This window comes from Vulpes vulpes, chromosome X (assembly GCF_048418805.1).
Source record: "Vulpes vulpes isolate BD-2025 chromosome X, VulVul3, whole genome shotgun sequence".
In the NCBI taxonomy this organism is placed as follows: domain Eukaryota; kingdom Metazoa; phylum Chordata; class Mammalia; order Carnivora; family Canidae; genus Vulpes; species Vulpes vulpes.
This window is the reverse complement of record NC_132796.1, coordinates 34,618,624-34,642,372: the sequence shown is the minus strand read 5'-3', so window position 1 is coordinate 34,642,372 and position 23,749 is coordinate 34,618,624. Positions and strand designations below refer to the sequence as shown.

At 59.5% G+C, this 23,749-nt stretch overlaps 1 protein-coding gene across 28 annotated transcripts in view; it reads left to right on the top strand.

Moving 5' to 3' along the window:
- The window catches only part of BCOR (BCL6 corepressor), a 114,283-nt gene that overhangs the window by 53,981 nt on the left and 36,553 nt on the right, over positions 1 to 23,749 (top strand). For 4 of the 28 annotated variants that reach the window (XM_072744614.1, XM_072744599.1, XM_072744604.1 and 1 more), the window contains exon 1: positions 16,416 to 16,703. The exons of 9 other annotated variants lie outside the window; for them this stretch is intronic. The gene's annotated coding sequence lies outside the window, so the exon portion shown is untranslated. Of the gene's footprint in view, positions 1 to 15,217; positions 15,314 to 15,510; positions 15,684 to 15,815; positions 15,922 to 16,415; positions 16,704 to 17,157; positions 17,521 to 17,881; positions 18,197 to 23,749 lie in introns of those variants that run through there. 15 more of the 28 variants (XM_072744611.1, XM_072744596.1, XM_072744618.1 and 12 more) reach the window with 15 other exon arrangements.

The following is a 23,749-nucleotide window of genomic DNA, read 5'->3' as shown; positions in this document are numbered from 1 at the left end:
CTTGCTTTTGACTGTCCCTCACTCATCTCCTGAGGATAATAGACTGTGGCTCTTAGCAAGGATACCAAGGATGTCCAAGGCCTTCCCCCCAATGGGCATACCCAGGAACCTTGGCTTCTCTGGCAGAGACCTGTGGGTCTGTCCCCTGTGCTCCCATGGGGCCTCCCCTTGGATGTCCCCAAGACAATAATGGCTCCTCTGGATTCATCCTTCCCTTTTTCAAATTCTTCCACCTCAATCCTTGAGAGAACTACAGAGCCACTCCCAGCAGGCCCGGGGACCCCCTCCCCCACTTTTCCTTTAGCACACACCCACAATTGTCTTGCTCTCTTAAACACTCGGTTTCTTCTCTTGCTGTGATATAGGATATTGACTCAATACCATCTTGCTGTGGAAGATGGGTCAGACGGGGGCTGACAGTGGCAGTACAGAGACCAGCTGGAATCATAATCTTTGGTTATTATTATTATTTTTTAAAGACGTTAGTTGTGGGCAGCCCTGGTGGCCCAGCGGTTTAGCACTGCCTTCGGCCCCGGGGTGTGATCCTGGAGACCCGGGATTGAGTCCTGCGTCGAGCTCCCTGTGTGGAGCCTGCTTCTCCCTCTGCCTGTGTCTCTGCCTCTCTCTCTCTCTCTCTCTCTCTGTGTCTCTCATGAATAAATAAATAAAATCTTAAAAAAAAAAAAAAAGATGTTAGTTGTAAGTCATGTCTACGTGCAACTTGGGGCTTGAACTCACAACCCAGAGATCAAGAGTTGAATCTCTACTTAATGAGCCAGCCAGGTGCCCAATAATCATGGGCAAGTGAAGATCATGGCCTGGCTTAAGGTGGATGTGGGAGAATGGGAAGTAGGTTTATTGGACAGGACATTTGGAAGTAGAAACAGCCCTGCCACTAAAAGGTGAAGTGGGAGAAGAAGGAGGTGCGACAAGAATGACCACTCCTCTCCCCCTCCCCCCCCCCCCCCCAGGATTCTGCTTTCAGTACTTGAGTGGCTGAGAGATTTTCCTCAACAGGGGAGGGAATTGGGACAAAGGGCAGGTTCCAAGCAAAGAGCCCATTTCCCCTTTTAAGGGAGAGTTTGTCCTGTTTATCATTCTTTCCCCAGCACCTGCCACAGGTCCTGGCATTTAGTAAATACCCGCACATATTGGTAGATTAATTCGTGATTTTAAAAATTCAGTTCTGGAGCACCTGGGTGGCTCTGTAGTTGAGCATCTGCCTTTGGCTCTGGTCTTCATCCTGGGGTCTTAGGATCAGTCCTACATCAGGTTCCCCGCAGGGAGCCTGCTTTTCCCTCTGCCTATGTTTCTGCCTTCTTTGTGTCTCTCATGAATAAACAAATAAAATATTTTTAAAAAAAGAATTCAGTTCTACGCAGGCCTGGAGGCAGTGAAGAGAACGGCTGCGAACAGGAGATAGAACTGCATGGGTTTGAATCCCATCTCCAGCATTTTCTGAGTGACCTTGGAAATGCTTTGTAGACTTTCTCAGTTTCCTCATCTGCAAAAAGTGGATAAAGATTAATAGTCAATTTACATAAAGTGCTTACTAGAGGAGTACTGCCTGCACTATGCAAATGTTTGCTATTGTCATTATTAAACCGGACATAGATTGCCAAGTTGAGATGTCAGGTCTGGAGCTTGATATAGGGGGTGTGGAATGGTGGGGATGGGGGGCTGGAATGTAAAAATCATCAGCAAATAGATGGTATTTAACGCCGTGGGCTAGGATGCCTGGGTGGCTCAGAGGTTAAGCGCCTGCTTTTGGCTCAGGGCGTGATCCTGGAGTCCAGGGAGTTCAGGGATCGAGTCCCACATCAGGCTTCCTGCATGGAGCCTGCTTCTCACTCTGCCTATGTCTCTGCCTCTCTCATGAATAAATAAATAAAATCTTAAAAAAAAAATAAAGCCATGGGCCCGGATGACATTGGGGGAGGGGGAGAGGGGAAGATCCAGGCCTAAAGCAAGTAGTAAAGCATAGAGAAGAGCCTATACAGAAGAACCTAGAAAGAAGCTCAGAGGCAGGATGGAAACCTGTGTCTGTGGCATCAGGAAAGCCAAGAGCAGTTTGAGGGGGTGTAGTCAGGGGTGTTGAGTGTTTCTGAGGCCAAAGGAAGGACTGGCAACAAGGAAGTGACCGGTGATTTTGAGGATCTTCGCAGAATGGCCAGGGAGGCTGGTGTAGTTTGACGAATGTGATACATGATGTATCTATATATAATGAAACTCCACCAACCTTGGCACAGATAAGGCCCATCTTCCCGTGCTGCTAGAAAATGATCTGTGAGATGTAGTGATAATAGGCAAAACAGAAAACAGTTTATGCTATACCCATTTCTATACCCATTTCTAAAAATAAAACGAAGGAGGAGGGCATGCACATGTACAAAGAAAATAGTGGTGATGGGGTGCTCCCCAGCAGTGTTGAAGATGTTTCCTGCACATAATAGAGACGGGTCTATATTCCCCCCTACTTTGTTTTTATCTAAAGTGTAACATACCCAAATTGTAGCATACTATACACACCACTTCCTTCTGCACCTTGTTTTTCTCATTACAATAGACCTGAAGGTTTCATTCTGTATCAGTTCACAGAGCGGATCTTAATTTTTAAAATAGCCACGGAATATTTCATCCTATGCACGTACCATCAATGTCATTACTGGACAAGTCGGTTGTTTCTAATCTAATGGTGTTACAGACAAAGCTACAATTTTCCCCAAATCATAGAATAACTTCAAAACTAGCTGATCTTGAGTGCACTGGAGGTAAGGAAATAGAAATGCCACATGGCTGTAGACACCTCTTTCAAGAAGTACAGCTGTGCAAGGGAACAGATAAATAGGGAGCCGGGAAGGAGAGGTGGGGTCAAGGAAGGGCATTCTGAAGATGGGAGATGCTTCAAGGGAATGAATACAACAGGGTAATTCAATAAAGAGTGCATAGAGTTGGGGGAGGGGGCAGTCCGGAAGAGCCTCTGTTGTGATACTTTAGCAGGTGTAGGAGGATGACTTCAAATGGTATGACCCCTGATATGGGTGCTGTGGAAGCACCAGGATGGATGGATGGATGAATGGATAGATGGATAGATGGACTCAGGCCAAAAGAAAGGTTCTAGTCCAGCAGGGAAGCTACTATGTTTCACAGATCAGTTGCAATATTGTTAGAAAGTGGTTGATTCTGTTTCCTAGGTACAAAGATCTCCCAACTTCCCACTGGCCTGCCTTGCTGGTGGAGTTGGCTCACATTTCCAGCGGTTCCCTGGGTTTCCTCTAAGACATTAGCTGGGGAGAGCAGAGGATATTTTGCCTGAAATTTGTAATTTTCCCATAGGGATTAAATGATGTGCATGCCCTGGAAGGCTTAAAAAAAAATCAGAAAGAAATAAATAAAAATCCCAAGAAGAATTTATATTCCTGATGGCTTTTCTGATGGTCTTGTAAATTGTATATTTAATCAAAGGCACTCGAATGTCTTTTTTTTTTTTAACTATTGAAGAGCCATTTAAATGTCAACATAAGTGATTCCCTCCCAAATAGTGCTGTTTATACATTACTTCCCCTAATAGACCATAATGATTCATAAGGAGGCATTTCGCGCCTCCAAATTGTAGGCCTATTGAAATATAAATTAAGATGATAAATAATTTGACCTTACCTGAGAGTACTAAGTATTTACATGTGTCAAATACGAAATTACCCTGAATATCAGGGTCCCTAAAAGGCTTCCTCTCCTGGCTGAATTCAATAAATGACAAGGGTTTAGAAATTTCCTTTAGCGTGTGTAGGAAGGAGTGGGGCACACACACAAAAGAATGAGCCCGGGGACCCGGCCCTCTTCGCCCTCTAGACAGACTTCTCGTTCCGCCCGAGTGGGGGGAGCCGGGGAGCGCGGACCCCCCCCCCCCGCCCGGGGAGTGGAAGGCGGGTGCCGGCCGCCCCCGCACGCTCCGCGCGGGCTGGCTCTCTCCCTCCTCCCGCAACGCCGCTGGAGTTTCTAAACATGGAGTTTGAGCAGGAACTTTGCCAGGCCGAGCTCGCCGCCCTCTCGGGTCTCCGCCGCGGGATTCGCCCAGCCGGCGGCACCGCGCCGCCTCCCCACCCCCCAGGCCCTCGGGGACCCGCTGACCCGCCGGTCTCCAGCCCCGCGGAAGCGCTCCGCCGGCTTCAGACCCCGGGAAGGCGTGAGGCCTCCCGGGCTCAGCGCCCCCGCCCGCCCCTGTCCGGGCCCTGGAGGGTGGCAGCGGGGCGCCCTCGGTGGGGCCCGAGCCGAAGCTGCCCGCTGGGCCTGTTCGTCGGCCGCCGCCTGCGCTCGGGGCCCGGGTCTCGGCGAGTTCTCGGCTCCCCGGGCCGGGGCCGAGAAGCGGGGGTCACCGGCGCAGCAGAGGGGTGCAGGTCGTGGCGGGCCGAGTTGGCCGCTCGCGCTGGGTTTTTGTTTTGTTTTGAAGCCGGGCGTGGGGGAGGGGCAGCACCTTGTCAATGAGAAATTTCCTGTTCGCAAGACTCCGCTTGCAGAGTTTCTGTCCTGCCCTTGAACTGACAAGTGGATCTCGGCAGCGCCGGCCCCCCGAGAGTCCATGCAGCAGCGCCGAGCGCACGCGGGGGTGGGGGCGGGGGCACCCGCGCCGTGGCGCCGAGGCCCCCGGAGCCCGGCTGAGCGGGGCCGACGCCTGCCCTCCCGGTTCCCGGCGCACCCGTGAGTGCTGAGCCGAGCGGTGACTAATCTGCGGCTCCGGGCCTCTTGGCGCGCAGCCCGGGCTCGCCTCCCACCCCCTCTCCCCCCCCCGCCCCCCGCCGCCGCCGCCGCCGCCGCCGTCCTCCCGGCCCCGCTGCGCGGAGCTCCGCCAGGAGGATCGCGCGGGCCAGCGCCGCCGCCGCCGCCGCCACCGCGTTCCCGAGAGTGTGGGAAGCGGGTGGAGGTAGGCGGCTCGGAGCCGTCTCTCCAGTCGGCCTCCTACCACCCAGGCCCGAGTGTGCGTGTGTTTCCTTCCCCGTAAGCACTTTGATCAGCGTTTCCTCAGCGCCGCTGAGGAGCCAGGGCGAATCGGAGCTCTTAACCCCCTGCGTGCCGCCCCACGGTGGGCTCCGTGGGGAGGGCGCCGCGGGGAGGCCGGTTGGCACGGGGGCGATGAGTTTGTTTTGGCAAACCCGAGTCTGGAGGAGCCCAACCGGATCTGAGGAGCTTGCCCAAGCGCGGCAGGCTCTCTTGGGGAGAGCAGGCCGCGAGGCCCCGGGCGCCTCGTTAATGTTCAAGCCCGCCCCGGGGCCGCACAGTAACCCGACCTGCCCGGCGAGGCAAGGTGCGGGCATGAGAAGCCCGGCAGGATGAAGCTTCTGGAGGGGATCGTGAGGCCCTGGGGTTACCCGTCTTCACGCACCCTGTACTTTGGCGCGTGGACCGCTCCCAGCCCGGGGTGGGGGCCCTGCGCTCCCCCGCGCGCTCGGCTCCGGCCGCTGCTCCCTCCCTCCGCTAGCCAGGCCTCGCCGGGGAGTTAATGATTGATTTACTGGCTCCGCGCGGCCGGCGCCCTCCCAGCTATTTGTCCAAGCTGAGTAGTTGCTGGCGAGCGGCGCAAAGGCCAGGAGAGCGGGGGTCGCCCGGGATGGGAAGCCGCGCTGCCGATGGGAACGAGTGGCCACTTGGGTAGCCCCAACTGAACAGCTCTAGCCGTGTCCTGGGCGAGCCCGCTGGAGGCCCCGGGCCGGGCGAAGGGAGCATTGGGAAGCGCCACACGTAAACGGGTTGGCAGCTGGTGATTAGGCCGCCCGGTTTTATGAGTCATAATGGGCCGCCCGCCTGGCCCACAACCTGCTCGCTGTGGACTCGGCGCGCTGGGGTCCAGGCGGTGCACCGTTCTGGGCCGCGCAGAGGGGGGACGATGCTCTGGGGGGCCTCGGCCGCCGAAGGCGTTGCGCAGGATTTCCTCTCATTTCTCGCAGAAGGCAACACAAACACCCTAAATCAAACCGCTCCGACAACCGAGGGCTGCACACAGACACATCAATAAGGATTTCGCCTCCCGCGTTCGAACGCACTGAAACACTTGTCCTATTTTTATGCAAATGACACCACACAAATAGATCTCGCAGGCCCGGGAGTGGGGCGAGAGGAGGAGGGGCGCCGCCGCCCCTGCCTGGGGGCTGTGAAGGGGGAGGAAGTCCCAACCCGCACCCTGGGGCCCACGCTGGCTCGGGCGCAGTGGGGCTGGTACTGGCCAGGCGGCCCGCCCCGCGCGGTGGCTCCCTGCCAGCGCCGCCAAGTCGGCCGCGTCCCCAGGCTGCCTGCAGAGGCGGATTAGGGAAGGAGTGAAGCGAGCCTGTGACTAATCGCGGGGCCTCGGACCGGAGCACCAAGGCCATGTGCGACTGACAGGATCGACACTAGCAGAGGACACGGCGACGCCTCGCTTAATTGCAGGCTTAAAAAATTGCCGCCTGAGCAGCTCCGGTGCGGAGAGCCAAGGAGTGCGCGCTGGGCTGGGGAGCACGCCAGGGGGGACCTGCGCTCTTGCCCAGGGGAGGGATGTCTGGCGTTTCCTGGATCCAGGGACCCGGCCCAACCGTCCACGACTCTGCAGGTAGCGTTCAAGCGGGCCATGTGGCGGAGTCGGCCAGTAGAGTAAGATCCAGCTCCCAGGTCTAGGTTCCTGACCCTTACCTCCTGTGGAGCCCCCGCTTATCCCCCCTCCTTCTCGCCCTAGATCCTATAAAGGAGCCTGTACAGTTGGGGGTGAGAGATTCCAACAAACCCTTAATAGAAAAGCCACACACAAACCACTTTCTTCTCTTCCCTTCCCTTCCTTTTCCACCAGCTGATACAAAGCCCCGAATGACCAAAGGGAGGTAGAGAGGACAGTCAGGGCTGCAAGGATCGAGGTTACCGCATGCCCCAACACTCGGAGCTCACAGACACGCACCCTAGGCTCTTCACCCCTGGTCACAGCCCCTCTGGCCCAGATCTCCTTCCTGGAGCGCCGAGGCTTCTCGGGGGGAAAAGGGGGAAGCGTCGGCAGGCCGGCTGGCCTGTGTGTGTGAGGGGAGGGGGGAGGGGGGAAGGCGGGGTGGCGGGGAACCCAGCGAGAGAAGTTTCCACCACGCTCTGGTCGGCTGCTGCCAAAATCCCCGGGCCCCTCCCCGCCCGCACCGCCTTCCGTTGCCACCACAAGTTTGGTTTAACGAGAGCTCGGGACAAAAGCAAACGTTTTCTATAGACCTGGAAAACAAAGGGGAAAGAGACGCGCGGGGCCGCCGAGAAGCGGCTGCTAGCGTAATGGTGCCGGGCCGACAGCAGAGCATTAGAACTGCAAAAGCCGCGCGGGCGGGAGGAAGTGCGAGGCGGGAGGCGGGAGCGCGGGGAGGGCGGGCGGGGGAGGGGCGCTGCGCCATGTTTCCGTGTCACCCGCCGAGTCGCCGGCGCTGGGCTCGGCCGCCGGCTCCCGCCTGCCTCCGTAACAGCAGAAAGCGTGCGATTAGCAGCCAGACAGGCGGGGACTCCGGGCCCGCGGGGCTGCCGCACACGCCGCCCGCGGCCCGGGCCTGCGCCCCCCCGCCCGCCGGGTAATCATCCTCCTCGCTGCAGCGCTGTGTGCACTCTCATTAGAGCAGGGAGGCTTTTCTCTGCGCACTCGCTCGGCCCCCGCTGGCAAAACAACGCCTTCCCCGGCCGGGCCCTGGGCCAGGAGCCCGGGGAGGGCGGAACGGGGGAGGGGGGGTGAGGCAGGGCAAGCAGCGCGGGTCATCTGGGCCGCCCGATCTCCTCGGGGCAGGAGAAGATGCGGAGGGTCCATCCACCCTCCCCACGCGGAGTGGCAAAGTCTGAACCCCATACCAGTCCCTTCGGGGCGGGGGGGAAGTGGTGGAGGAGGTGCCAGTGCCGCCATGACCTACTCTCGTCCCCCGCCGGAGGCTAGAGTCCGGGCCGAGGGGAGATGAGTGTGTCTGGTTTGGAGAGCGGGGGCGGACACCGGGAAGGCTCCCAAAACAGGTCTTGCCCCATCTGTTTCGCGAACGACCTCTTAAGGACAGAAGTCGGATCCCAGGGGTGGCGGCCCTTCGATCCCCCAGGAGCCCCGAGTCCCCAGGCTTCGAGCTTGGTCGCACCGAAGGGGTGGGAGATGGGGGCGGCCGAGACGCGGCTGCGCCTGGCCCAGAGCTTCGGAGCCCCGTGTTCTCCGCGATCTCTGCACACAACAGTAGGCAGCCTCTCCCGGCACCACGCGCCCAGCTGCAGGGCCCCGGGAGCAGGTGTTCCTGCCCGGCCGGAGTGGCGGCTCCGTGCTCCTCCCGTCCCAGCTGCGAGGCTGGGACTGGGGGCGGGGCGGGGTGGGGGGTGCCTCTTACGGCGGCCACCGAAGGAGGTCTCACTGGACCGCGAGAAGGGTCCTCCGGGCTTAATTGGGGATGTCCCGGGGCGAGGGAGGCCGCCTGGGGCCAGGAGGGATGGAGGGTGACGCGCGGCCAGCCCTCGTCTGGAACAACCCTGGGGGCCAGCAGAGGCCGCTCGGGGCGGCGCAAGGGCTTCCGGTCCCGGTGACTGCGGCGGCGGCGGCGGCGGGGCGGCTGGGAAGTTCCCGGGGCGGCCGCGAGGAGCACCCTCCCCTGGCTGCAGCCTCCGCGCAGCTTTCGGAGCAGCGCCCTAGCAGCCTCCTGGCATCTGGCAGCCCCGCTCCCTGTCGGGAGCGGGGACGGGGGCTGCGGAGTGGTCCCGGCCCAGCCCCCAGCGCGGAGGGGGAGGCGGAGGCCGGGGACCCCGCGGGAGCTGCAGCGCGCCTCCCTGCCCCCTCTCCTCGCCGCCGCCGCCGCCGCCGCCGCTGATATGGCGGGCACGTGAAGCGCAGCTCGGCGCCTCGGCGCCAGCTAGGGAGCGGCCTGCCCCAGCGGCTCAGCTTACCCGCGGGCCCAGGAACGCGGAACCGAGCCCGGTCGGGTCCCGCAGAGCCCGCGCCCCCGCCCCGGTCCCGGCTCGCTGCGGCCCCGCACCCCTCCCCGCCCGCGCCCGGCCTTGGGGCCGCGCCAGACGGCTCGCCCGAGGGGAACTCAGGCTGACTAATGGGACGCGTGTAGGCCTTACGTGAGGCCCGGCTGTCAGCGGATGCCCGCTCAGCTCGGCGCCTACGCCGCGGCCAGGCTTTTCGGGGAAGGGCGAGAGGAGGGGTTTCCCCGCTCGGCGGTTTCGGCTCCCCGGGGGACAATCCGGCCGCGGCTGGCCCCGGGCTTTAGGTCGCGCAGCCTGGCCCGGAGGAGGCAGACTCCGTGTGCACCCAGCGCCGAGGCGCGAACCCGGGAGGGGGGGTGAAGTGGCTGGAGCCTTGGAGCTCTAAGCCGGAGGTGGGCACGGAGGCTCAGCCGCCCGGCCTGGGGCGCCCGCCCTGATGTTAGCGATCTGGAGCCCATGCCCTGGATGGGGAGAGGGGCAGTTTACAGGCCCCCCCCCCCCCCCCCCGGCTTGGAGTTCAATAGCGAAACCTCCCTAAACAAATACGAAATCTTCCGAAAACCCCTTTTTAATATATTTGTGCGGGAGGGTGGGTGGGGAGGATTTTTATCAAACTCCCAGACAGTGCGGTGGGGCTGAGAGTTCTTGGGTTCTGGGGTGCATGATACCTTTTCCTTCCTTTACAGGGGCCTGCAAAAACCAGCAGAGTTTCTTATTATTTCGCATTAACAACCACGTAGTGTTGACATAGTTATATGACCCTCCCAAATATAACTAGCTGTTTAGTTTCAACACGCGAACGGGATGGAGAAACACAAACACTGGTCAGCAACTAAGAGAAAAAAACCCGGCTGCAATCTTGGGGTTGGATGCCGGATAAATCCAACTCACGCATCCTTGGTTTTATTCAACCTAATTACACTAGTAATCCTGCCCCCCCCTCACGAGAAAGCCTGAAACCCTGTAGTCAAGGTGCGACTTTTCCTGGGGAGCCCCGCGGATCAAGAAGGGGTTGCTGGTGTAGAAGAGGTGGGTTTTAAATGTCACTTCCAAATGAAAATGCTTTCCTTTGGCCTTTTTCTTTCTTGCCTTTTTTTTTTTTTTTTTTTGATGCAGTTTTCGAAAGGAGCATTTTTGCGAGATAAGAAGTGACCGATCAAAATCGCTGAGGGGAGGTTGTAAGCAGCCGCTTTGCCCCAGCTTAGCGTTATCTTATCTTTCACACTTGCATGGCGGAAAAAAAATTGGCTTATCTTTATCCCCACCCCCTTCTCGCCTTAATTGCTAAAAAACACTGGTGTGTTAAACGGGGAGGAAGGAGGTCTCTGGATTGTCAGTGGAAAAGGAAGATTCAAAATGTGGGCGCCTGGGAGGGGGGACAAGGGTGACAGGATTTATTCTTTCTCCCAGGCCTTTCTAGTACTACGAAGAGGGTCCAGTCTGGGATGGAAGGCTTCGATGGCCAGATTAAAAAAAAAAAAATTCTGGGGATGGCCTTGGGCTTGTGGCTTTCCCTAGGCCTTGCTTCCTTGGTGCTGCGTTTACCAATTTCTCCTTCCCTTCTTGTCTCAAAAGCCGGCGGTGGGTCTTGGGTTGAGGCCTCTCACTCTGCCTTCATTCCTCCTCCCCATATACATCCCCCTTTTGGGGAGGGGGATGCAAGACTGGGATGCACGGCCTGCTGGAAATCATTAAAATATATGCGAGTGTCTGCAAACACACACTTTTAAATCATGGCGTTTCCCCTCCACGCTGGTATATTTAAACTCCAGAGCGAGCTGGATCTCCTCCCTCTCTCTCAGTCGTTTGTCTGTGTCACCGACAGGCCGCTAATGGCCGGGCTTCCAGGCGCTGTGCATTATGCATTAGCCTCCTCCCTCCGCCGCACACAGAAGGTTCTGTCAGGCCTCGCAACACAAACCACCCTGCGCCCCCCTCCCCCCGCACTCCCAGCCAGGGGTTGCGCGGCTGCTAACGCACTGGGGTCGCAGAGACCGGGAGGGGCCCCCTCCGGGCGAGAGCAGAGCAGAGTGGGCCGGAGGGGGAATGGGAGAGGGTAAAAAAGTGCCGTGCGTTAGGCCAAGTGGAATCCCCAGCCTTGCGCTGGCCCCCAGCTTTGCTCCTGGCTGACCTTCCCGAGGCAACCACCCGCGCCACTAACCTCTGCGCCCGACTTTGCGGGGGGCCTCAGAGATTTTCAGAGACCAGTGAGCGCCGCACTTCCATTTGCTGGGCCGTACTCCCTTTCTGCCCTGAGGGAGGGGCTGGTGGAGCCTTCCTGATCCCACCAGTCCCCAGGTGGTGCCCTCGAAGGGGTTTGGGCTCCCTGTGATGCGTTTCCGCTGAAGGCCCCCCGGGAGTGGAGGAAGGAAGCTGGATACAGAGTGGCTGGAGAGGAAAGCCAGCCTGCCGGGTCTCCAAGGGAGGAGTTGGTGGTTCTCTCCCACCCTGCTCCCCACTCCGTGGTTCCCACTCACTGCCCCCAGCGCGGTAAAATAGGAGCCAGAGGCCCCTTGCTAGGTAAGCAGCCAGGGCGGGACGGGTCATCCAGGTTTATCTGCAGGAGCATCTGGTCCAGTGAGGCACCATCGAAGGCGCTTAAGCTGGGGCCAGGTGGAGTTCGAGCCATGGTTTCCCTGAAGCCGCCGGTATTTATGCTGGCATTTATGCGCAATAAGCTGACACCCATCTACCCAGGGAAACCCTCAGTGTAAACTAAAGGGCAGCTCACTCGCGGATGCCTGGGTTTGAGCTCAGAGCCTGACACTAATAGAGCCCCGACCAGAAATTCCAAGAGACAGTTGGTTCTATCACGTTGGGCCTGCCTCTTGGACCCTCCTCCCCCAAAAGCCCAATAACCCCTCAAAGGCTAGGCAGAAAAAGCAGCCGTCTTCAACCTGGCCACCGACCCCTAAATCTAGCAGACTTCTGCCATGGAAAGCAGTTACTTTTAGATGTTTCCGGATGACTGAAATCCCTGGAAGGAGGATGCCCCGGGGTTGGAGGGGATAGGCTAATGAATCTTCTCAGGGCCACTGGATAAGCCCAGAATTCTTTTACAAAGTAACCAGGGAAGACTATTAGTATAGGTGTCCGTGTGTTGTTTAAAATAGTTACCATTAAGGGGCTAGCTCACACCATATGAAGTAAAAATGCATTATCTGTGATCACCCAGATCCCACCTATTACAATAATCAGTGGCATAAATGGGAGAACAGCCTCTGAAGAGCCTCACCAGGGGTCTACAGAGCTTTATGCTTTAGATCATACACATATGTTACAAATGAATTGCACCCACAATGCTGGAACCCCAGAGTTCACCCAATTCCAGGTAAGGACCTCACCGGGGGATGCAGGGCCTTTCCTCCAGGCCTCAGGGGGATGGTTGAAGGGGCCCTGGCAGGTCTTGCACTATCGGCCTGGGCCAAAAAGGGTGGCCAGGCTCCAGGCCTGCTCTCTGAGGCACCAACCTGCTTACATCGTTGCAGAACCAGGATAGAATCTGCAAGCAGAGAAGTGCCTGAGAGCCTGAGGTCGAGCCATCTGTTCTGAGACCCTTCAGAGGGGAGAAGAGGTGGGTGGGAGAGGGGTGGCTCCACACCTCTCCTTTCTGAGCCCATTTCTTTCTTCACTGCTCGTGCTGCCTCCCCTCCCTTGCTCACTCACTGCCTCTCTCCGCCTCCTCTGCTTTCATTGAAATCCTTCCCTTGCTGAGTGCTGGGTAGAGCGGCCTGACCCCCAGGTCAGCTCCTGGGGGACTCCTGGGAGGGCAGGGGGAGGAGGAAGCCCGGGAAGGCCCTGGCTTCCCTAATACTCTGCAGGCCCCGAGGTGTCCCCCAAGCTCCTGGAGCCCATTCCTGAATGGAGACACAGGATGGGACTGCCCTGTGTGAGCTTTCTTCTCCTCCTCCCTGGACTGATTCCAACTAACCGGGCCAATAGGTGTAAACTCCCAACCCTCCCCTGCCTTAGAGCACCTCCAGAAAATCTCACATTTTAATTCCCAGTGAGTCACGAACCACCCTCCCCACACACACACTCATGCCTCTTAGGACTCCCTTAATAAGATATTTTTAAAATCCCACAGAGTTGGAAAATGTATCCCTCAGAGATGGAAGCGAAACCCTTTAATCCCACCAGCCTGCACGGGGATACCAGGGAGGCCAGGCTCCTTAAAAAAAAAGTCGGGGTGGGGGGGGTGAACGCTGCAAATTACGTCAAAGGCAAATTTACTGGCCTGTTTGTCTCCAGCATCAAATTTCTCCCACAGTCAGCCCTCGTCTCGGCCCCCTCGCATTTACAGCACCGCACCCCCCCCCCCAATTCATTTTAACTCTGGGACTTTTAAAGTTAGACAAACAGGCCCCTTTGTCAGCAGCCCCAGGAGGCCGCAGGATTCTGAGAGGCAGCAGGCTCCGTGTCTCGCTTAGTTCCTGGATTTTCCAAAAGTTCTGGACGGTTACATGCAACTCTTAACTCCGGGAAAAGCCTATGCCTGGGGGGAGAGTTGGGGAGGCATGGGAAGGGGAGAGAAGGTGGCTGGGCACGGTGCCAGGGTCTCTGCGGCAGCCTAACCCAGCCGGAAGAGCCTGGCACAGCTCCACACTCACTCAGGCCAGCTCTCCTGCGTGGCCCACAGTGGCACGGCGGCCTCCTCGCCTGGAACCACGTTCAGAGAGTTTCTCCACAAATACCCAACTTCAGCCTTCCTGGTTATTTTAGACTTGTTTTGAATAAAAGGAGTCGCTTCAAAAAGAAATGTTGCTACAACACACAACCAGAGGCCCTTTCTCCAGCTGTGTCTGTAACTCGCATGCGTTCAGTCTAATAACTTTTAATGTCTGGCCCTAAAATGTCTTTATAAAAAATAGCTTTACAGCATAATAGTCCAGGTGTCTTTCTGCTTGTTACCGGAGATTAAAAAAATGTGTGGGTTAGCTTTCAGAGACATCCACCTCCAGAAAAACCGGGAAGAAAAAGGCGTGCATTCCATTATGCCTGCGCGGGTCCTGGAAGTGGTGGCAGCCCGGCAAGGCCGGGCACTGTTCTCGGGGGGCACTTGCCTGCCTGTCTTTTACATCAGTTGTTACAAGCAGCTCTGGAGCATGAAGATTTAATTCTGCCCGAAGTTTCGGGTTTCAAACGGTAGAGATGTTTCACTTCTGCTTTGAAAAGGGCTGTTTTTATAACTATGTACTGAGAACTAAAACAGAATAAATAACAACGCACCTAACACCGGTCCCGCAGTCAGTATTAAGTCTAATTTTTAAAAGGGCTCTGCTAGCTAGAGCTGATTTTGGCCTTGACCTTGACTTCGTAATCAACTTGAGATGCTTTTGATTATTTTTGGCATGGAGACACTCCAGGATATTTTAAAACTTTCCGTGTGGATTTACAAGCTACCTCCATTTCGGATTGATGTTCTCATCGAGCCTGCACCATCTTGTCCTTAGGCAGAAAGAGACTTCCCCCACCCCCAGCATAAAAAGACTCTAGCGAAGAGCCGAGTCGGATCACCTTTTGCCGCGAGGTTCGGGCCCCGCGGTCTGGGTGCGGCTAGGCCGGAACACCCCTCCCCCACTCCCACCCCTTCCCGCCAGCTTCACGAACTGGGGCTTCACCGCTCGCCCCAGAGGCTCTGCGCTCCGGGGAGGCCGGAACCTCGCCTCCCCGCCTCCCCCTCCCTCCCGCCGGCCCCCGCCCTCCCCCCGCTGCCAGCGCCGCGCCGGGTGCGCTGGAGAAGCTCAATACGTGTCAATTGAATTGAACTGCTGCGGGCGCAGGCTGTACGCCGCCGCCGAGCACCGATCAGCACGACGTTACCGAGTGGAAATTTATGGGGCGAACGGTGTAAGCCAAAAGTTGCTCCCTGCCAAGGAAAATAAAACGCGGGAGATAATCTCTCGAGGCCGGGGTGAGGGGCCAGGACGGAGCCTCCAACCAGCTGAGGTGCAGACTATGAAATGCCTGTGACCGGGGAGAAATCCTGGCGGATCTCCGCTCCCCTGCCGCCCCCACCCCCGCTTCCTTGTGCCCCACTGACTGCCTTCCCCAACCCCCGCCCCACGTCTCTCCAAACAATTCCCACACAATTGAGACGTCCGGGGAACTCGGGTGCGGAGTTCGGGCAGAACGGCCACCGGGGCCCGGCGCGGTGTTTCCAGGTAGCTCTGGACGCCGAATCGGGCAAGGGCTCCTCCAGAAGGAGGGGGCGACTGTGGGCGAGGGTGGGCGCCGACGCGCACCCGCCAGGCTCTGCTGGGTCTCGGAGGGGACGCGCGAGCGGGAGAGCGCAGCGCTGGTGACGAGAGGAGGCAGCGGCGGCAGCCGCTGGGGTTTGACAGCTTTGGCTGCGCTGAGTGCGAGGCGCTTTATGGTAATTGCGGTCCTCCACTGGCCTTCTGGGTAGCGAGGGGAGTCTCGGCGCGCGGCTGGGAGAGCCGCCCCCGCCGCCCCCCGTCCCCTCTGCTCGGGATCAGCGGGCCGCCCTCGCCGCCGCCGCCCGAGCCGGTCTCTGGCTCGCCCAGGACGCGCGCCCGGGCCGGGTGTGCGCAGCCAACTCGGTCCGAGCGGGGGAGGGGAGGGCGAGGGGCGAGGGGGAGAGCCACCCAAGTGGTCCGGGGCTCCGGACCCAGAGAGGCGAGACGCGCCCGGCCGGGAATCGATGACGGCTGGGGAAACTCGGGCAGACCTTTCCCGGGGAATCACCCCTCCGCAACCCCACCGCCGAGGCGCCGCAGCGGAGGGTGAGCGGAGGCTGGGGGAGCTCAAACTTGCGAGAGCTGGAGGCGGCGGCGGCGGCGGGCGGGCGGCTGTCGCCCGAGCGCTGCGCCTGCGGGGGGAGGGGAGGCGGCTGCTGGGAGGGAGGGAGGGCGGGCGGGCGGGCGGAGGGAGGGGGAGGAGGAAGAGGAGGGAACCGGGGAGGGGGACGCGTTGGGATCGCGGCGTGCGGCGGCAGACGGAGCCCGGGCTCCCAGCGGCAAGGTGAGGCAGAGCTACGCTCCTCGCTGAACGCGGGCCGAGCTCGGCGGCTGCGGGGGAGACGCGCCGGAGCCCAGACCGCGACCGAGAGCGGGAGCGACGCGGGCGGCGGCGGCGGCGGAGGGGGAGCCCGCGAGCCGCCGGGCGGGGAGCCCAAGCCGCGCTGTCGCCGCGCAGGGACGACTTGGCCAACACACTCTCACACACACACACACACACACACACACACACACACACACACACACTCACACACTCACAGACACCCAGCCCGAGCGGGCGCTCGCGGCGATCCGTCAACATGGCGCTGGGGCTCCTGCCGGAGCGCGGGCGGCAGCAGCGGCGGCGCGGGAGCTGCTGAGCCCGGTCGAACCCGGCCCAGCCCCGGGAGCCCGGAGGATCGCGCGGGGCCGTCGCCACCTGCCCGGAGGCTTTGAGCCCGCCCCGCCCCGCCCCGCCCCCACCCGGCCCAGAGCCCACCCCTCGGCGGGGCCGACCCCGGGGGCAGCCGGCTGGCAGCAGACGGCGAGGGAGACGAGCGAGCGCGGCGCCGCGAGCGGGCTGCGGGCAGCCGGGGACGGCAAACTTTGCTGCTCGCCGCGCTTCCCCGGCCCGGCTCCTTCTCCGCTCGCTAACGTCGCCACCCCACTTTCCTCCGACCCCGCACACCTCTCCCCACCCAGCCATCCGCCCCTTGCTCCTCCTCGCCGCCTCGACTCTGCTCGGGGGTAAAACTTCAAAGCGCCGGATCGCAGGCTCCCTGCTCACTCCGCGGCCGGGGATTTCAGGTCAGTGCTCCGAACACCTTTCCCCGGGGAGGCCGCGCGAGCGGGCGGGCGCGCCGCGGGCTGCAGTCGGCCCCCTCCCTCGGGTCCCCCGCCCGCTGCTGGTTGCTCCTCCGACACTCTCGCGTACCCCGTGGAGCTCGAAGCTTTCGCCTCGCGCTTCCCTTTGGCTGCTTGGCTCGCTTTCGTTTTTATCTCCTAGCTGTAAGTTATTAAAAATGCAGCCAGCCTAAGCGGCCCCGCGTGGGCACCGAGGAGGGAGGGGCGCGGCGAGGGGACCTGCCGCTTCCCCGGGGGCTGGGAGGAGACCAGGGAGTTCGCGGAGTGGAAGTTTGCAGCCTGTGTGTGCCTCTGTGCGCGGGAGCGCGGTCGCCGCCGAGCGCCGCGAGTCGGGCGCGGGAGGGGGGGGCAGCTGGGCTGGAAGCTGGGAAGCTCGGCTCGGCGTTAGCTCGCGAGCAGGAAGGGGAGGGCGGCGGGTTCCCGTCTGCTTTCTTTTTCGACTCGGGAAAGAACTGTAAAAACCCCCAGCCGCCGCTGCCTCGTCTCGCCTCTCCAGGGGCCGGTCGTTCCTCCTAGTGGAACGACGGCGTGTGCGTGCGCGAGGGTGTGTGGCGGGCGCCCCGGGCCGAGCCGAGCTCGACCTGCCGCCGCCGCCGCGCAACTCGAGAGGGGAGTCCCGGGTTTTTTCTTGGCTTGCCCCAAAGCGCGAATCACGTGGATTAAAAAAAAAAAAAAAAAAAGGGAAAGAAAAGAAACTACTAGGAAATCGAGCCGAGCTTGCCGAGCGAGGGGGTTCCGACTCGGCCCGTCCGCCCGCCAGGTCAGACGCTTTGTTTTTTAAATGTTCTTCTGAAATTATAATCCGCGACTCCCTCCCACCCCCACACCCTCTCCGACGTTGCGGGGTAGGTTTTAAGTTGTGAGCCCCCGGGGGCGGGGGGGGGGAGATTGGGCGGGGGCGACGGCAGGAAGGGTGGGCTCGGGCGGGGAGTGGGGGGGCGAGACCTGGGTCCTCCACCCGGCAGTGGGGAGTCTGGTGGGGAAGCTGGTTGGGCGTGTGCGTGTTTGCGGCCGCAGGAAGTTGGTCCCACTCGGAGGGCGTGCGGCGCAGAGGCTGAGGGCGAAGAGGAACTTGCGCACCCGGGGCGCGATCCTCGCCGAGGCGGGGAGGGCGAGGCGCCGCCACCGCGCCGCGGGGCTCGCGCTCGGAGCAGGCGGGCCGCTGCGCCGCAGAGCCTCCGCCAACTCGGGGGCTCAGGGCGGCGGCGACGTGCGCCTGCTGTTTACCAAGCAAGCCCTGGGGCGCCGTGTGCGGAGCAGGGCGGCTCAAGGCACGCGTGGTCCCGGCGGGCTTCCCGCCGCTCGCACTTTCCAGTGGGCACTTCCCCGGGTCCCCGTGACGGCGGGGTCTGGCCGCGTGTAGGCCGAGGCCGGGCGAGGCGTAATTTGCCGTTAATGAATCTTTTCCAGAAAGTCGCGATCTCCAGCTAGAGGCTGTGAGTGCCTGCGCGCGAGGGCGCGCGCCGCCGGCGTCTGAAGGGTGGGGGTTGGGGGAATTGAAGAGCGAAGGAAGGGGGGGAGGGTTATGTGTATTTAAAAACAAACCTTAAAAAGAAACCAGCGCGCTTCAAATAGGTATTCACACAGACTCCCTGTGTCTAGACCAGACAGCTCAGGGTTTTAGCTGTTTTTTTCCTTTTTTCTTTTCTTTTTTCTTATCTTTTTTTTTTTCTTTTAAGAGAAGGCTAGGGGAGGGGAGTAGTGGTATTTGGGGGTAAGGGTAGCTTCTTGTCGAAAAATCCTTAAAAACGGCCTGGAAGTGAAAACAGGGAGGAAATGGCCCACCCCAGAAGGTAGTGGGTGGCGAACGCAGACAGAGTTGGGTATTTCTAGCCATCTGACACTTCCTGTGGCACTGGAAACGGACACCGCGGGTCGAAATCAATCCTTACGAGGTGTTGGATTCGGTTTTGCCAAAGGAATTGCTTGTGTGTAAGGCATTTTAATTGTCGGCTTCGGAGACTTCTGTACGTGGGCACTTGGAGAATACGTTCGCTTCTCGACCCTTCCCACTCCACCCCCGACCTGTTATCTGGTCTGGGCTTTGCAGTGTCGGTTCGCGTGTTTATTTGGGGCACGATTTCACCGCGTGGAGGAACGGGAGGGGAGGATGGCGGTGATTAATATGCCGTCCAGGTTTAATACGAGGCTGGCCTTCAGCGTGCGGGTATCCGCGCCCCTCGCCGGGATTGCCTGGGGTAGTTAGGGGAGCGCGCGGGGTTCGGGCGCCAGGCGCTCGGCAGGCAGGTCGGGGCTGGGGCTCGCACGGCCCCAGCGCTGTCCTTTGAGGCGCTGTCACCAGTAGGTGACTGAGAGTTAATTAGGAAGTGTTCTCCGGATCAATGGGCCGCACAGCTCATTAGCGATTCTCCCCAGCCCTTTGCAGGGCCGGCCGGGCCTCTGCCTCCCACACAGGCCGGAGCCCCGCGGCCCGGGCTTCGGAGAGCGCGGCTGGGATGTGGGGAGGGACCGGCAGCAAGGGGTGGGGAGAGGCGAGTGTAACTTCGCCGGGCTACGCGTTGCGTGCAGCGCCGCGAGGCCCGCGCAGCCCGCTCTTTCTTCCTGCTCTCGGTCGCCTCGACTGTGTCTTTAACTCGCTCCTGCTCGCGTCGCTGCCTGGCTGCTCCTCCCCGCCTCCCTCGCCTATCTCTTGTTCTCTAAGCACGACGCCTGTGCTCCCCGCCCAGTTTGGGATTAGACAAGATAAAAATAGGACTGCCCAGCGCGCAGAGCTGTGACTGCCCCGGCAGCCGGGCTGGCGGGAGCGCCGGGGGCCGAGGCCAGGGCCGGCGAGAACCCGCGGTGCGCTCGGGGCGGCCCGCAACCGTCGGCTCCCACCCCCACCCCGCAGGCGCGGTCACGCTCCCCGGGTTCTGTCCGCCGGGAACCGTGCGAGCAGGGGGACCTGGGCAGGGTCTCCGTGCTCTCGCGGGTGTTGTTGGTGTGCCTGTGATAGATCGGTCTAGACAGGCATGCAGGCTCCCTCCCGGCTGAAGGACGGGAAAGGGGGGGGCGGGCCGCGGAGGCGGCGGCAGACTCCCGTGAGCAGCGAGTGAGCGAGCAAGCCTGCGGGCCCTGTGAGCGGGGTGGAGGGAAGGCTGTGAGGATTTCGCTTAACCCTTTAAAGGCAATGGGGGAGTGTGATGGGGGAGGGGGCAAAGATCCTAGTAGAAATTCCTGAAGGCAGAGTAGCCCCCCCCCCCCGGGAGGGGGAGGCGGAGCAGGAGTTTAGGCCTAAGGTTTTCCTTTCTCTTCTGTGCTTGCACGCTCACATCCTGGTGCATTGGACTCGATTCTTCGACAAACCAAATGCAGCTGCTAGGTGATCTACTTTGACCTAGGACTTTTCAACGGGGAGGGAGGCGTGAACACACAGTGTGCACCCTCACTTAAGGAACTGAGTTTGGGAGATTCAGATCTAGACCTCCCAGAGAGAATTCGTGTGGACGGTCTAGTAATGGGAAGGTCGGCTCAGAGCCGTAGTGGGGTGGGGCCTCTGACCAAGACTGCTGCAGATGGAAGACTTGAGGCCGAAATGTCAGGCCAGGGTATACAGGTATGTGTGGGAGACAGCAAAGAGGTCTTTGAGTTGTCTGTATAAATAGATGCACTTTAACCATGAACTTGTGGGGAGTTACAATCAGATATGTGCAAGGGGACAGCTGCTGAATAGGAGTTGGCTAGGGATGTGTGCAAGATTGATCATTCGCATTCACGTATGTGAGGTCGACAATGAATCTCCAAATTTAACATAACTTCGCAGGTGGTGGTCTAGTTCTTTCTAGAGGTTGAAATTGGTGGGTGGGTTCCCCTATATATAAATAAATCATTAGTTAATACATCTCTGTCTCCTTCCCCATCCTTTTCCTTTTAGGGTTTGTGGTCCAGGGGATCCTCTGGTTATATTTAAACTGCAAACCCATATTGGTCTAGCCTGGGAATGGGCCACACATTACTGGCAACGCAAGAATGTAAGTAGTGGGGAGGTGTAGGAGCTAGACAGGAATGCTCAGATTAAGATGTGCGCCTGCATGACATGTGCTGAGACGAATCAAGACACTTGGGCTCTGATGCCCACATGGAACAAGAGATACATAAGAGATAAAGAACTGGCCGAGAGGAATGTAAACACGGGTATGCAAATACAGAGACCTATAGTGATATTCTAAGAGAAAATCCCAGACTTTGTTGAGCTGGAAACTGGGGCAGAATTTCTGTAAATGCCTACCAGAGACAAAAGCCCATTTAAAGGTGTGAAGAGGGTCACTTGGAAACACAAAAAGCATTCATATGTATACATCCATGCTTAGATACACGAGCTGAATGACAAAAACTCCTCCACGCCAGACGTAGACTCTCCGCCTTCTTGCCGGGTGAGAGCCACATGGGTACATGTGGCTGTGGGCCGTACCAACACGTTCGTGCACGCACTCACAGGGAACTCCTGTGTGGTAGGCTGGAAGGAAACTGAGGGCAAAGCGGCCTAGCTAAGGGCGGATGGCCCTCACTAATAGTACTTCTGGTTATAGTTTTCTTTCCTTCTGGGGCAGGGGAAGAGGGTACGTGTGGGAGCAGGTAAGAAGATCTCTAAGAGATGTTGAATTCTTGACCTTGAGTGGATGGATGGTGGAGGAAAAAGGAGTAGCTTTTGGCTTTGGATCAGGAGGAATGGGAATGGATGGTGGCACTGCTCTGAAGTCCTGTTTGGGTAATGTGGCTGTCAGCCTGGTGGATTGATAAAGATAGAGCCGAAAGAAGTGCGAAGTTCGCCCTCCGGGAGGAATAAAGGGGAGGTACGGTTTCATTTTGGTATGCTTTAATTTTTTTTTTTTTCCTGGAGGAGACCTTGCGGGAATGGCCTGTGTAGGGTGGATTAGTAGGCGCCTGTGTGACCCCAGACGCTCACGTAAACTAGGCTAGGGTTTGGTTTGCCCGCGGCGTCGATTTGCCGCGGTTCCTCTTTGTCTGAGCCCAGCCGGGAATTCCAGCTTTTATTGGGAAGACCGCACTCGGGTGGAGCCCGCGCCGGGTCGGGCGGGGCAGGGCTGGGCCGCGCGGGCTGGGCGGGAGGCCTGCAGGCCGCAGTGCCGCCCGAACTCCAGGACGGTCCTCGGGAGCGCACGGCAGCCCTGACAATGCCACCTTGGTGGTTTCCTCGAGGGCGCGGGGCCCGGCCGGGCTGGCCAGGCGCGGCGGGGCGGGGCGGAGGACCTCGAGGGTCCGCTTCGGCCGCCGAGCCCCACCCCTCCCCCCGCGGGCCCCACCCCTCCCCCCGCCAGCCCGAGGCCGAAGGGAACTCAGAAGGCCCTTTGTTAGGCCCCAGGGTCACACCCGTGCCCTGGGGGCCGCGGAGGGGCGGGGAGCCGTGCTCTCGGCGAGAAAGGACCTTCTCCTTGCTTGGAGGCTTCGGCGGTCGGCTCACACGGTTCGGGGAGGGGAGGCCGGGGCCGGCCAAGGCCCGCCCCAGCTGCTCTGCCCGAGTGCTTGGCCCGCAGGATTCCGTCTGTTTGCAAAGCAGGCTGCGCTGCTGGGGCCTAGGTGGCGGCGGCGGGGTTGAGAAGCTGCAGGGGCCGGAGTGGACGGCCTCCCCGGGCCGCCCGGGTGGTAGCCCAGCCGCCTTGGTGCTGAGTTCTTGGCAGGAGACTCCTCCTCCCCCCGCCCTCCCACCAGCCCGGCTCGACGGCTTTTTGCTGGTTGCCCCTAACGTATCCCTCTGGAAGGGATATCTGACTTTGTGTTGCATGGGAATTAATGAACGATGCTTTTCCGGGATGTTTCTGTAGAAGGCCCCCTTTCCCAGCACAACTCATCTGTGCCTGTCCCCAGTCTAGGGTCTTGGAAATGGGGGGGGGGGTCCCTCGCATGGTTATTTTTTAGAACCAGGTCTCCCTGAGCCAGCCATCCCCCCTCAGCACCCACGGGCTCAGCTCCCCGTGATTAGACTAGCGGGGAAGTCCGCTAGAAGATCCTGACAGCATAAAATATAATTTGTGATCTAAAAGACAGTTTCCAGTATAATCTCATTATGCACCACAGACTCCCGGTGTTATTTTGTGGAAGGCGGACAATGATCAATTTACATTGACCCGGGGCTGGGCGAGCTTTTAGATGGTAATTGCCATATTGATTTGCATGCAAAAAGGAGACCTGCTAAAATTAAAGACCGGAAGCTAAATTAAACTAAATTTATTGTCTAGGTGCAAACCAGAGGAACTACTGGGGGAGGGGGTGAGTCAGGTCGGGGTGCCAGGGGCAGAGCAGGTGAAAGTCCCAGAGAGCTTACCGAGGTCACAGATTTGGGAGCGATCTTTGCCCTTGTGATTTCATAATGTGAGGAGGGGGACTTGTTTAGGGTATGGGGACCCAGCGGGTGAAAGTTATAAACAGGTACCATTGCATTGAAGGCACTGGAGTCTTTTAATGCTAATAGTAACTGGGGAGGGGAGGAGAGGTTTATAGGGTTATAGGGGTCTTCCTGCACCATTTCCGGCAAGCCCCTGTTTCTATTGTTCTACCCGAGCTCTCGCAGCCGTGCCAGGGACACCCAAAAGTCTTGCAACTAAAGAGTTTCAAAAAGGAAAAAGGGGGGCGCAGCCCCGCCTGCTCCATTCCCCCTCCCCCGGGTGTAAGTTCTTTCGGAGCGCGCGAGTGTGGGGCGCACTGCACGCGCGCCGCGGGCAGGCGGGGACCGTTGGAGGCTGCGGGAGTTCCTTCCCGGACGCGGCAGCCCCAAGCTCGGCCGGACGCCGATCGCTTTGGGAAGCCACCCGCTCCGAGTGGCTCCAGGTGGCTCAAGGTGTGTGTGGGGTGGGGGGAGGGTGTCTGCCGGGGCCTCTGTCTCGCGGTACCGGGGCGGGGGTCGCCTCCCCAGAGGTTTGGAAGGGCCTGCACCGAGCTAGGGGTGGGGGGAGGGCGGAGGCTGGAAACCCTGCCCGATCGCCAACGCCGGAAAGTTTAAGAGAGAGAGCGAGCGAGCGAGCGAGCGCCAC